Here is a 12,393-nt window from a genome sequence, read left to right on the forward strand (position 1 = left end):
GATGCAAAGGAGCAAAAACAAATTAACAGTATGGTGATGAGGTAGTTGGATGGGCTATTTACAGATGGGCTATGTACAGGTGCAGTGATCTGTGAGCTGCTCTGACAGCTGGTGCTTAAAGTTAGAGAGGGAGATATGAGTCTCCAGCTTCAGTGATTTTTGCAATTCGTTCCAGTCATTGGCAGCAGAGAACTGCAAGGAAAGGCAGATAAAGGAGAAATTGGCTTTGGGGGTGACCAGTGAAATATACCTGCTGCAGTGCGTGCTACGGGTGGGTGCTACTATGGTTACCAGTGAGCTTATAGATGACCTGGAGCCAGTGGGTGGGGCAATGAAGATGAAGCGAGGGCCAGCCAACGAGAGCATACAGGTCGCAGTGGTGGGTAGTACTATATATGAGGTCAATATCCTTCCAGGATACCCGGGCCAGGTTGATTAGAAAGGCCTGCTTGCTGAAGTGTTTTAGGGAGTGTTTGACAGTGATGAGGGGTGGTCGTTTGACCACAGAACCATTACGGACGCAGGCAATGAGGCTGTGATCGCTGAGATCCTGGTTGAAGACAGCAGAGGAGTATTTGGAGGGCAGGTTGGTTAGGATGATATATATATGAGGGTGCCCGTGTTTACGGATTTGGGGTTGTACCTGGTAGGTTCATTGATAATTTGTGTGTGATTGAGGGCATCTAGCTTAGATTGTAGTACGGCCGGGGTGTTAAGCATGTCCCAGTTTAGGTCACCTAACAGTACAAGCTCTGATGATAGATGAGGGCAATCAATTCACATTTGGTGTCCAGGGCACAGCTGGGGGCAGTAGGTGGTCTATAGCAAGCGGCAACGGTGAGAGACTTGTTTCTGGAAAGGTGGATTTTTAAAAGTAGAAGCTCAAATTGATTGGGCACAGACCTGGATAGTATGACAGAACTCTGCAGGCTATCTCTGCAGTAGATTGCAACTCCGCCCCCTTTGGCAGTTCTATCTTGTCAGAAAATGTTATAGTTAGGGCTGGAAATTTCAGGGGTATTATATATATACAGTGATAGTGGGGATTTGAACCAGGTGTGTGTGTAGTGATGACGAGACAAGTCCGGGGTTGATGAGTGAAGGGCGTTTGCCAGCAGCAGGTTCGGTAGCAGCTAGAAGGCCCGGCGACTCCGAAGCGCCTGAGCTGGACAGGAGGGGGAGCCAAAGCGAAGGCTGGTGTGACAGAGATATACTGTACCTTAAGCAGTTTTGCCACCTCAGGGTTAAATTTGGGGGTTTTGACAAACTGGATTAAAGAGGGTGGAGAATTTCTTCCTCAGCCCCTCCAGAAGATTGGTCTCCTTTACCCCCCTAAACAGAAGGTCCGCCTCCCTGTCAATCAACTCCACAATGTCCTAGGTCAGCTTACAGTCACATAGAAGCATTATGGTTATGAAGCATTTTTATGATTCATGAATTGAAAAATCCTCATAGAAAACAATGGGTAATTGCCAATTCACAATCAATCAGTATATACATATTTATATCTAAAAACATCTAAAACATATTTTCAGTCAGTATGGGCTGAGGGTAAGTGTTCCCACATTAACGTCGTGTTTGAGTGTGAGTGGCGCATCCAGCCTCTCCTGGTTGCGGTAGTGCAGGTTGATGCTGGCGTCCAGGTCTTTCCTCCTGGTTGTGGTAGTGCAGGTTCATGCTGGCGTACAGGTCTCTCCTCCTGGATGCGGTAGTGCAGGTTGATACTGGCGTACAGGTCTCCTCCTGGATGAGGTAGAGCAGGTTGATGCTGGCATACAGGTCTCTCCTCCTGGATGAGGTAGAGCAGGTTGATGCTGGCATACAGGTTTCTCCTCCTGGATGAGGTAGACCAGGTTGATACTGGCGTACAGGTCTCCTCCTGGATGAGGTAGAGCAGGTTGATACTGGCGTACAGGTCTCTCCTCCTGGATGAGGTGGTGCAGGTTGATGCTGGCGTACAGGTCTCTCCTCCTGGATGAGGTAGTGCAGGTTGATGCTGGCATACAGGTCTCTCCTACTGGATGAGGTAGTGTAGGTTGATGCTGGCGTACCGGTCTCTCCTCCTGGATGAGGTAGACCAGGTTGATGCTGGCATACAGGTCTCTCCTCCTGGATGAGGTAGAGCAGGTTGATGCTGGCATACAGGTCTCTCCTCCTGGATGAGGTAGAGCAGGTTAATGCTGGCATGCAGGTTTCTCTGCTCCTTGGTTCTGATGGTGCAATGGGTGTCCATCTTCCCATCAAATGCACGTCTTATTTTACATTGGCAAAATCTTTAAAAAATATACAAGAATTATAAATGATTTGGTCATGCTTTTTATTTTAAACTAATAGAAGGCTATTTATTTTAGGTGGGGGGCAACAGAGCTAGGCAGAAGGGCTTGCATTGCCTATACATTGATACAAGAAACATTGGGAGAGATCTAGGCAGTAGGGATGACCAGGGATGTTCTCTTGATAAGTGTGTGAATTGGACCCTTGTCCTGTCAAAATGTAACGAGTACTTTTGGGTGTCAGGGAAAATGTATGGAGGAAAAAGTACCTTATTTTCTTTAGGAATGTAGTGAAGTAGAAGTAAAAGTTGGTGAAAATATAAATAGTAAAGTACAGATACCCCCAAAAACTACTTAAGTAGTACTTTAAAGTATTTTTACTTAAGTACATTACACCACTGTAAAGGCATCTTGCCAAGATTCTTGTATACTCAGGTGAATTCACTCACACGTCTTAAAACAATTGCATTACTTTTAGAGAGAAAGCCATTCCAATAGTTAATGACATTTAAGATACTGATAAACAGGGTTCTCTTTTGTGGCGTGTGTGTGTGTGTGTGTGTGCGTGTGTGTGTGTGTGTGTGTGTGTGTGTGTGTGTGTGTGTGTGTGTGTGTGTGTGTGTGTGTGTGTGTGTGTGTGTGTGTGTGTGTGTGTGTGTGTGTGTGTGTGTGTGTGTGTGTGTGTGTGTATGCGTGTGTATGCGTGTGTGTGTGTTCGTGCAGACAAAAGGCCTCTGAAGCGCAGTATCTTATAAATTCCTATAAACTCCCGTGTCTGTAACCACATAGCAGTGGCTACTTGGTTCTGAATTGTGGATTATCCCAGTAGTGCTGAGGCAGCTGGCCACCATTGAGCTGTTAGATTACCATGGCTTTTGAAGGGCCATCATATCGCATACTCCAGATCCGGATCACCCACCGGACCCCTTCAAGCTTTGCTACGGTATTCCATAATAACAAATACCTTAGCAGGGCTGTCATATCTCAGTCTGTCTAACACCTAACTCAGCTCTTCGCTGTGTTGTCACGTGGGTCGTGCCAGCCAGGCTAGTCATATCTGACCAGACCAGTCCAAAGAGTCCTGCTGGAATTTGAAGTGTGGTTCTAAATCACACTCTGGAATATAATTTGCGACTATCTTGGTTGCATAGGCTCCTAAATATTCGGCTTGGAGGACAGCGGAAGTTTAGAAAATTCTACAGGTAGACAAATGAAGGAGCCTTGTATATTTTTCAAAATGACCTATGTCAGGTTTTTGCAACTAATTTACCAAATCACATCATATTTTGTGTCGTATTCCCATTTTGATTGGACTGGTCCCTGAACCCATACGGGGCAATTTTGAAAAATTTAATAGCCTCAATTTCCATCTCTGTGAACCCTGATAAAGGCCATTCATTTATTTGGATGCCAGTTTGTGAAAATATACATGTTTGGTCAACTTTATAAATGCTGGCTCGCCAAGATAGACATTGTGTAGTGCTGCCTGATAAGTACCACACTAATACAATTAGAATATATACTGCTACCAATTATTTGAAATAAATGAAAGTTCAAAGATTTCACAAGGGATTGGATTGTGTTACATTGTTCCTAAAGTTGCAATGGTCCCCCACGTGGTATCTGGTAACTTTTGTAGATTAAACATTTCATGGTTAAATTTCACTAGCTACATTTTAGCAGAGGTCACTTGGCAGGTACCATGGCAGCAGCCAACGCTCCACAGACAGTAGGCTTCTTGCAGGCTGCAGCTGAAAAGACACAGGAAAAGAAATGCTAGCTAGCTTCTATCCAGCTTACTTATCACAATTTTGAGAGTAAATGCCAAGTAATTGACAAGCTCAGAAGTCCCCTCCCCCCTCTGATCTGGCGGACTCACTAAAAACAATGCTTTGTTTATAAATGATGTCTGAGTGTTGGAGTGTGCCCCTGCTATCCGTCAATAACAAAAAACGAATTTGAAATGATTTATACTTTTACTTTTGATACTTAAGTACATTTTAGAATTTCCATTTACTTTTTATACTTAAGTATATTTAAAACCGAATAGTTTTAGACTTTTACTCAAGTAGTATTTTACTGGGTGACTTTCACTTTTACTTGAGTCATTTTCTATTAAGGTATCTTTACCTTTACTCAAGTATGACAATTGGGTACTTTTTCCACCACTGTGCCTTTATAAAATCTCAAGCCAGGTATGGAAAACATGCATTTGAGTTTTTGCTAAAATGTTTAAAATTTGTTTGTCTCATACCTGTAGTTCAGATGCTGTTAGATTTCTAACAATGTTATTGGCATTCTTCTTCCTCTCATACGAGACAGTGACTGAGTTCTGACTGCAATAGAGCAAGGTAAGTAACAACATTATTGAGTAATAACTCTTGTGAAAGTCTTGTTGTTTTGCATGTGTACTGCTGTGGGCTCCTCCAGTGCCACGGTCACAAGGGAATCAGTTGTGCACAGGAATTGCCAGACCCTAGTAACCTGTTAAACACACAGAGAGATTAGGGGGAAAGGTAAAGTGACAGTACTCAATAGATGGGCAAAGGTGAATGACAATTTGATTGGTTTAAAATATATACAGAATACCTTGAATGCCCTTTTAGACCTGATTCGTCCTGGAGGAGCATGATGCATCACTTGTATGTCTTAATTCATGGTCTCCAGGCCAGGTGTCTGTTCTCAGGAAGATGCTGCGCTACTTGTCTGCCTTCAGAGAAGTGGACAGTAGAGGACTGCTACCTCTCCATAGAGCTGCAGCACAGCCTATACCAGGAGTGTTGGAAACTGTTAAATCTGTACTTCTGGGTTATGCTTAATTTTACAGTCTGCTACACTGAACAAAAATATAAATGAGCATGTAAAGTGTTGGTCCCATGTTTCATGAGCTGAAATAAAAGATCCCAGAAATGTTTCATATGCACAAAAATGTGTTTACATCCCTGTTAGTGACCATTTCTCCTTTGCCAAGATAATCCATCAACCTGCCAGGTGTGACATATCAAGAAACTGATAAAACAGCATGACCCTTACACAGGTGCACCTTGTGCTGGGGACAATAAAAGGTCACTCTAAAATGTGCAGTTTTGTCACACAACACAATGCCACAGATGTATCAAGTTTTGAAGGAACGTGTAATTGTCCACCAGAGCTGTTTCCAGATAATTTAATGTTATTTTCTCTACCATAAGACACCTCTAACATCATTTTAGAGAATTTGGCAGTACGTCCAACCAGCCTCACAACCGCAGACCACATGAATGGTGTTGTGTGGGTGAGAGGTTTGCTAATGTCAACGTTGTGAACAGAGTGCCCCATGGTGGTGGTGGGGTTATGGTATGGGCAGGCATAAGCTACAGACAACGAACACAGTTGCATTTTATCGATGGCAATTTGAATGCACAGAGATAACATGACGAGATCCTGAGGCCCATTGTCTTGCCATTCATCCGTCGCCATCACCTCATGTTCCAGCATGATATTGCACGGCCCAATGTAGCAAGGATCTGTACACAATTCCTGGAAGCTGAAAATGTCCCAGTTCTTCCATGGCCTGCACACTCACCAGACATGTCACTCATTGAGCATGTTTGGGATGCTCTGGATCGATGTGTATGACAGCGTGTTCCAATATCCAGCAACGTCGCACAGTCATTGAAGAGGAGTGGGACAACATTCCACAGACCACAATCAACAGCCTGATCAATTCCATGCGAAGGAGATGTGTAGCGCTGCATGAGGTCACACCAGATACTGACTGGCTTTCTGATCCACACCCCTACCTTTATTTTTAAGGTACAGTGCCTTGCAAAAGTATTTATCCCCCTTGGTGTTTTTCCTATTTTGCTGCATTACAACCTGAAATTTAAATAGATTTTTATTTGGATTTCATGTAATGGACATACACAGAATAGTCCAAATTGGTGAAGTGAAATAATTTTTTTTTTTTAACAAAACGTAAAAGTGGGGCATGCGTATGTATTCACCCCTATACGGAACACCTTGCTCTACAAAGTATTGACTTTGGGGGGGGTAAATAGTTATGCATGCTCAAGTTTTCATTTTTTTATGTTATTTCTTGTTTGTTTCACAATAAAAAAAAATTTGCATCTTCAAAGTGGTAGACATGTTGTGTAAAACAAATGATACAACCTGGAATTAAAATATATTTTTTGGGGGGGTTTGTAAGGCAACAACAACAAAATAGGAAAAATGCCAAGGGGAGTGAATACTTTCGCAAGCCACTGTATCTGTGACCGACAGATGCATGTCTGTATTCCCAGTCATTTGAAATCCATACATTAGGGCCTAATGATTTTACTTCAATTGACTGATTTCCTTAAATGAACTGTAATTCAGTAAAATCTTTGAAAATGTTGCATGTTGCGTTTATATTTTTATTCAGTATGTTTTCTTGGTATTTATCTTGAATTGAACTTCATGATAGTTGTCTCATGGTTACACACTGGCACCAGGTCGCTCCAATGTATTTAAATGCAGTAAGTACAAAAACTCTTTGTATTTCACCTTTATTTAATTAAGCAAGTCAGTTAAGAACAAATTCTTATTTACAATGATGGCTTACAACGGCAAAACCCTAACCCGGACGACGCTGGGCCAATTGTGCTTGGGAGTCCTATGGGACTCCCAATCACGGCTGGTTGTGATACAGCCTGGAATTGAACCAGGGTCTGTAGTGACACTTCTAGTACTGAGATGCAGTGCCTTAGACTGCTGCACCACTCGGGAGCCCTTGTAACAAGTTACTATATTTTAGTTATTTCTTGTTGGTTTGTGCCATTTGCAGTTTGTTACATACTTTAAAATAACTGTTCTGCTTAGTAGCCTGGTTATACTGGATGCCATCCAGATTTGAGACGCTCCTCTGTCTGGCTCTATATCAATCTGATGTCAGTAGACATTTGCCAGTCAGGACGGCACCCATGCAGCATAATGATTGGTCGGACATTAAGTACTGACTCTGGCAGCTAAAGCCAGTCTGGTGGAGAATGTGAAGACTCTGCTGAAGCATGGGGCTTCTCCACACAACACAAACAGACATAAACTGTAGGGGAGAGAGGGGTAAGTTGAGCCAAAGGGTTAGTTGAGCCACCCCTTGTTTCTAGGAAACCATACACAAAATGAATAATGTGGCCAAATATTTAAGAAGAGGTCATCATTTCATGGAGTTTGTGAAGGAAGAAACCACATGGAAAAATGGCAAACAAGTTAGGTCCAAAAAAATTGATTTCCATTGTTATAGGTTTCATGATGCTTGTATCTAAACCAAAGTAGATAGTTTTATAAATCTGTTGGGGTCTCTGTAAGCTACAATATGTATGAAAGGGCATCCTTGAAGCTGTGTGGGCTAATATGGTCAAAATTTTGCCTTGGGGTAAGCTGATCCAATGGTCACCATAACCCATACAAATTCTGATTACATTTTGTCTGTTGTATGCATAGTATTTTTGCAATGTGTCATGCATACGAACTCAACATTGTGCATTTTTATTGTTACGAGCAGACATCATCATGCCCTGTGTATACAAGCAGCGGTCTAGCCCACTTGAGGTTCTTGAGAGAGCAGGCAAGGAAATGAGAGAAGGGAAGTCCATTCAGTAAGGGATGAAAAAATTGACTGAATTACACTGAAGAGGTACAGTGCCTTGAGAAAGTATTCAAACCCCTTGACTTTTTACACTTTTTGTTGTGTTACAAAGAATTATGAAAAATAAAACACTAATATGTCTTGCCAATGACAAGCATACCCATAACATGATGCATCCACCACTATGCTTGAAAATATGGAGCGTGGTTCTCAGTGATGTGTTGTATTGGATTTGCCCTAACATAACACTTTGTATTGCATCACTTTTCTTTAGTGCCTTGTTGCAAACAGGAGGCATGTTTTGGAATATTTTTATTCTGTACAGGCTTCCTTCTTTTCACTGTGTCATATAGGCTAGTATTGTGGAGTAACTACAATGTTGTTGATCAATCCTCAGTTTTCTCGTAACACAGCCATTAAACTCTGCAACTTTTTTAAAAACCTCTACAGGATCGGTGGGTCCCCCACGGGACGGTTGAGCTAACGTAGGTTAATGTGATTAGCATGAGGTTGTAAGTAACAAGAAAACTTCCCAGGACATAGACATATCTGATATTGGCAGAAAGCTTAAATTCGTGTTAATCTAACTGCACTGTCCAATTTACAGTAGCTATTACAGTGAAAGAATACCATGACAGTGTTTGAGGAAAATGCACAGTTATTAACTTGAAAATGTATTAATAAACCAATTAGGCACATTTGGGCAGTCTTGATACAAAATGTTGAACAGAAATGCAATGGTTCATTGCATCAGTCTAAAACTTTGCACATACAGTGCAGCCATATTGTGGCCAAAATCTAAATTGTGCCTGGGCTGGAATAATACATTATGGCCTTTCTCTTGCATTTCAAAGATGATGGAACCAAAAAATACAAAAAAGCATGTTTTTTTCTTTGTATTATCTTTTACCAGATCTAATGTGTTATATTCTCCTGCATTAATTTAACATTTCCACAAACTTCAAAGTTTTTCCTTTCAAATGGTATCAAGAATATGCATCTCCTTGCTTCAGGTCCTGAGCTACAGGCAGTTACAATTGGGTATGTCATTTTAGGCAAAAATGGGAAAAAAAGTGGCAGATCATTTAGAGGTTTTAAAGTCACCATTGGTCTCATGGTGAAATCCCTGAACGGTTTCCTTCCTGTCAGCAACTGAGTTTGGAAGGACGCCTGTATTTTTGTAGTGACTGGGTGTATTGATACACCATCCAAAGTGTAATGAATAATTTCACCATGCTCAAAGGGATATTCAGTGTCTGCTGTTTATTTTATTTTACCCATCTACCAATAGGTGTCCTTCTTTGCGAGGCATTGGAAAATATCCCTGGTCTTTGTCATTGAATCTGTGTTTGAAATTCACGGCTCAACTGAGGAACCTTACAGATAATTGTATGTGTGGGGTACAGAGATGAGGTAGTCATTCAAAAATCATGTTTAACACTGTTATTACACACAGAGTGAGTCCATGCAACTTATTATGTTACTTGTTAAGCAAAATGTTACTCCTAAAGTTATTTAGGCTTGCCATAACATAGGGGTTCAATACTTATTGACTCAAGCCATTTCAGCTTTACATTTTTTATTAATTTGTAAAAATGTAAAAAAACATAATTCCACTTTGACATTATTTAATCCATTTTAAATTCAGGCTTTAACACAACAGACTGTGGAAAGAGTAATAGAGTGTGAATACTTTCTGAAGGCACAAAACATGTAACTAAGTTGTACCTGCGTGAAAGAGAGGCTACGATAAAGTAGCAGAGGCACACAATGTCTTATCTGATGACATGGAGTCTGAGCTTGATAAACATATCAAGAATCTGTTGGACCAATTTAATCCGCTTAGTAGCCTCAAGTGCAGAGAACTTGCCTACGAATAGGCACATCAAACCAACATCCCTGTCCCAGACAACTGGTCAAGAATTGGAAGAGTAAGTGATATAGAACAGAGAGATTTATATCTGAATATAGCCATACATTTAAGATATACAATATACCACTCTCCCTTTCCATGAATTAAACTTTGACCAGAACCATCACCTACTGTCACAGGACACCATCACCCACTTGCTTTGAGGTGGTTCAACTTACCCCATACCTGAGGTAAGCTGTGCCAAGAGACCACTTTTTTTGGACAAGCTATATTTTCAAAACTGTTGTGCTTACATAAATTCTGATTATTTCCAGGGATAGACAACATCCTGAAATATATGTAGATATCTTTGTCAGAAAGAATACTACAGTATATTTCCCTTGATGTAGTAAAGCTGAATGTAAGGAATGGCTCAACTTACCCCACTCTTGTTTAATCACATTGGATATGCCATCATTACACTGTTACCAAATCACCTTAAAACAAATAGGTGTAGACCTACATTTTATTTGCATACAAATTTTCATTTTGAGATAAATGTCCCCAAAATTATATTTGATGAATTCAGAAGTTCATATGAACCCAATATAACAGTTACAGTATATCTCCTTGTTGAAGCTGTTAGGTCTGGGTCATATGAAATGGCCTACACTTTGATCGCTAGAGGAGCCTGGGTGGAGCAGATCTGTTAGAAGAAGTGGACCTCCACGCATGAAGCAGCAAAGGTGGGCTGCTCTGAGGTCATGATGTTGTTACTAAGGCACAGAGGTTTGGTCAACCAGAAAGATAACCATGGGGTGACCCCATTGGGTGTTGCTGCTGAATGCACCGATGTCGACATCCTAGACATTCTTCTTCACCATGGTAGGTAACCAGTGAGGAAAAATCATCTCAGAACGTTAACGTATATATCTAGTCATAGGCTCTGTGAGTTTACAGAGGACTGGTCTTGTCTTGTAAACTTGCCTCATGCACTGTTGTATGCTGTCAGCTGGGGTGACTTTGTTTTCTACGTTTCCCATAAGGAAGCAGGGTAAATTCCCAGGCTTTAAGTGGGGAGAGTGTTCTGGAGGATGCATTGGGTGCCTTGAAGATGTTGATACCCGTTACCACCAGAAAGGCTAGCAAACTCTCTGGCCAATGCCCGATTCACTCTGCAGCTGATGGCAACCATTTTGATTGTCTACTCAGAAAACGGCTTTGACGTTAATGCCCTCCTGACCCCATGCCTCTCAGACAAGTGAAAAAGCGCATTAAACTTCGCCTTGTCTAACGGGGACATCTTATGCATCAAAATGCTGCTGAACGCAGGAGACCTGACCTGGACCCCCTACACTGCGTCCTGGTGGCGGTGATGGGAGATTGTGAAGCTGCTTTTGGCCAGACAGGCAGACGTCAATTGTTACTTCACAGTGGTCAGTGACATGGTGGTTCCCATTGCTCTGCAGTACTGCCTGCAGGACGAGATGATGATGCGTCTGCTGCCTAACAACGGCTATGACACTGAGAGGTGCTTCGCTTGTAACCATGATGACAGCTTGAGTATGAAATGTGCGGAGGAGGGAATCCCAGTAAGTTGTCAAACTTTTTTGCATTATTTCCATTGTGGAAAGTTTTTCTAAGCTTCTCTAGACTGAGTGACAAACAAAATAGTTTCCAATCTTGTCTTTCCCTTGTGCAGTTTTGTGAATTCATGAGTATCTCCTGCCTCATGCACCTGTCTGGGAGTGTGGTGCGCATTCCTCTGGACTATGTTAGTCACGTGCCTATCTGTTCACAATTCAAACTCAACCTGGAGAAGCAGGAAGAATGTTCTTACATATAGTGCCTTCAGAAAGTATTCATACCCCTTAACTTATTCTACATTTTGTTGCGTTACAGCCTGAATTCAAAATGGATTAAATAGATTTTTCTTCTCACCTATCTACACACAATACCCCATAATGACAAAATGAAATCATGTTTTTAGTCATTTTTGCTAATTTCTTGGAAATGAAATACAGAAATATCCAATTTAAATAAATATTCACACTCCTGAGTCAATACATGTTAGAATCACCTTCGGCAGTGATGACAGTTGTGAGTCTTTCTGGGTAAGTCTCTAAGAGCTTTGCACACCTGGATTGTACAATATTTGCAAATTATTCTTTAAAATATTCTTAAAGCTCCGTGAAGTTGGTTGTTGATCATTGCTAGATAGCCATGTTCAAGTCTTACCATTTATTTCCAAGCCGATTTAAGTCAAAACTATAACTAGGCCACTCAGGAACATTCAATGTTGTCTTGTAAGCAATGCTAATGTATATTTGGCCTTGTGTTTTAGGTTATTGTTCTGCTGAAAGGTGAATTTGTCTCCCAGTGTCTGGTAGAAAGCAGACAACCAAGTTGTCCTCTAGGATTTTGCCTGTACTTAGCTCTATTCCGTAGTTTTTTATAATAAAAAACTCCCTTGTCCTTGCCGATGACAAGCATACCCATAACATGATGCAGCCAACACCATGTTAAAAAAAGAAGAGTGGTACTCAGTGATGTGTTGTGTTGGATTTGCCCCAAAATAATGCTTTGTATTCAGGACAAAAAGTGAATTGCTTTGCCAAATCTTTTGCAGTTTAACTGTAGTGCCTTATTGCAAAGGGGAC

General features: G+C 41.4%; 1 pseudogene; it reads left to right on the top strand.

The window, feature by feature from the left end:
- The first annotated feature begins 4,811 nt into the window (after positions 1-4,811).
- Positions 4,812-11,579, top strand: LOC123729827 (ankyrin repeat and SOCS box protein 15-like; annotated as a pseudogene).
- The last annotated feature ends 814 nt before the right edge of the window (positions 11,580-12,393 follow it).

This window comes from Salmo salar, chromosome 23 (assembly GCF_965601325.2).
Source record: "Salmo salar chromosome 23, fSalSal1, whole genome shotgun sequence".
In the NCBI taxonomy this organism is placed as follows: domain Eukaryota; kingdom Metazoa; phylum Chordata; class Actinopteri; order Salmoniformes; family Salmonidae; genus Salmo; species Salmo salar.